General features: G+C 47.0%; 1 non-coding gene across 1 annotated transcript; it reads left to right on the top strand.

Annotated features, from left to right (window-relative positions):
* The first annotated feature begins 1,677 nt into the window (after positions 1 to 1,677).
* On the top strand, positions 1,678 to 1,781 carry LOC127230809 (U6 spliceosomal RNA). Its single transcript, XR_007835210.1, has one exon. It is a non-coding gene; the product is annotated as a U6 spliceosomal RNA (small nuclear RNA).
* The last annotated feature ends 565 nt before the right edge of the window (positions 1,782 to 2,346 follow it).

Here is a 2,346-nt window from a genome sequence, read left to right on the forward strand (position 1 = left end):
GCTTGGTCTACAGAGCCTGTTCTAGGACAGCCAGGACTACACGGAGAAACCCTGTCTTGAAAAACAAATAAACAAACAAGATTTGGGGGACTGGGAAGATGGCTCAGCAGGCCAAGTGCTTATAGCATGATCAGGAGGGTCTGATTTTGGCTCCCCAGCACCCATGTAAGAAGCCAGGAGTGTGTCAGCACACACCTGTAACCCTAGCAATGGGGAGGCAGGCAAATGGAGCCTGAGGGCTCACTGGCCAGCCAGTCAGCTAAAACTCAAACTTCCGGTTCAGTGTGAGACTCAGTGTCAAGAAATAACGTGGAGGATGACCCAACATCAGCCTCTGGCCTCCACACATGCATACACCATATACACAAAGCCAACAGATAAAAAATAAAAATAGGGCCAGTAGGATGCTCAGTGGTGAAGGCACTTGCTGGCAAGCCTTAGAGAGAGAGAGAAAGAGAGAGAGAGAGAGAGAGGGAGAGAGAGAGGAAGGGAGAGAGAGAAGAGAGGGAGGGAGGGAGGAAGGAAGAAAGGATGGGAGGGAGGGAGGAAGGATGAACAAAAGAAAGGGAGAATTTAGGCATAACAGCACATGTTTCTGATCTGGGTAGGTGGAGATGAGCAGCTCCCAGAATCTCATTTGTCAAGTCAGTCTAGTCAAATCAGTAAGCCTCCAGGTTTGGTGAGAGACCCTAACTCAAAAAGTAAGGTATGGTGGCATATGACTTTAATCCTAGCACTTGGGAGGCAAAACCAGGCAGATCTTCATGAGTTCAAGGCCAGCCTGATCCACAGAGTGAGTTCAAGGACAACCTGGTCTTCAGAGTGAGAGCCAGGCCAGCCATCCAGGGCTACATACTGAGATAGTGATACAAAGGCTAAAAATAAATGGAGGAAAGTGTTCAGTGAAAAGACACCTGACCTCTATCTACTCTGGCCACCATATGTATGTTCACACATTTATATGAACATCTGAATGCACACACACACACACACACACACACAGTCACAAACTGTCAGCATTGTTTATTACCATTTGTTAAGTAATCCAAGTTTCACTTAATAGCTGACCACCAGCAATTACAAGTTCTTTTAATCCAGTCTTGGTGTGGCTGGGGAAGGGTCATGGGGGCCAGAGGAGGTCAGTGTGTGGCCTGTTTTCATCACCCCAGCTACCTGGACCAAGGCTGGCAGCCAGCAAACTGCATGACCCTCTTGTCTCCAGCTCCCACGGCCCTGGGGTTTCATTTTCAAGTGCCAGGATCTGGCTGCTTTGTGCACTGCCTCCATTCCTCATCTGCTCTGATGGGCTGTAACTATGAGCTAAAACAAGTCTGCCTTCCTTGAGCTGTGTTTGCCACGTTTTTACCACAGCAATGAGAAAGGTAACTACTTCCCTAATTACTAGGGAGAGGTAAGGCCGCCGACGTAGTAGATCCAACCAAGTCGTTCTTAGATCTTTAGAACTAGTTTACAGGCAGAGTGTGGAAGAGTCTGGAACTTTGGGCTAGAGAAGCCCTGCGCTTTAATAAACAGAGCTTAATGAGTTGTTGTGGTAGAATTCCGGAGAAATTCTGAGAGAAAAGCAGACCGTGGATTTTCAAACGGGAAACAAGGACTCTGAGGTAAAACTGAACTAGAGGATACTCGAGTTATGTTTTGGTAAAGAATCTGCCTACAGTGCTCGCTTCGACAGCACATATACTAAAATTGGAACAATACAGAGATTAGCATGGCCCCTGCGCAAGGATGACACGCAAATTCGTGAAGCGTTCCGTGTGTGTGTGTGTGTGTGTGTGTGTGTGTGTGTGTGTGTGTGTGTATGAATCTGGCTACATTCTTGTCTTGTCCCGAGAACTTGAGTGAAACTGAATTTAAATGGCATGACTCCTTTGTTTGGCAGAGGCAATTTCAAGACAGTATTGCATTCAGGCCATGGCATGGTCACTCCCACTCAGATCTACAGTAAGAGAGAGCAGAGAGATAGGGAAATGTGGAAGTGTGGCGGGAAATTGAATGATTTTAGAGTTACAGACAAAGCAGCTTAGTTGTTACAGTGGTTAACAGCTCCAGAAACTTCGAGGGGCTGGGAAGGTGGTGTAAGTATTTACTGCTCTTCTAGAGGGCCCAAGTTCATTTCTCACCACCCACTCAACCGACTCAAATCTGATGCCTCTTTTGGCCTCCATGGACACAGAAACACACAAATATACACACAATTGAAAATAAAATGTGTGTGTGTGTGTGTGAGAGAGAGAGAGAGAGACCGTGCTGGGCTGTTCTGCACTGGGACAACAGGAAAGATGCCCTAAAGACAAGACACCCACACAAGACCCCATGCATCGAAGT

Source organism: Phodopus roborovskii, unplaced genomic scaffold, assembly GCF_943737965.1.
Source record: "Phodopus roborovskii unplaced genomic scaffold, PHOROB, whole genome shotgun sequence".
NCBI lineage: Eukaryota > Metazoa > Chordata > Mammalia > Rodentia > Cricetidae > Phodopus > Phodopus roborovskii.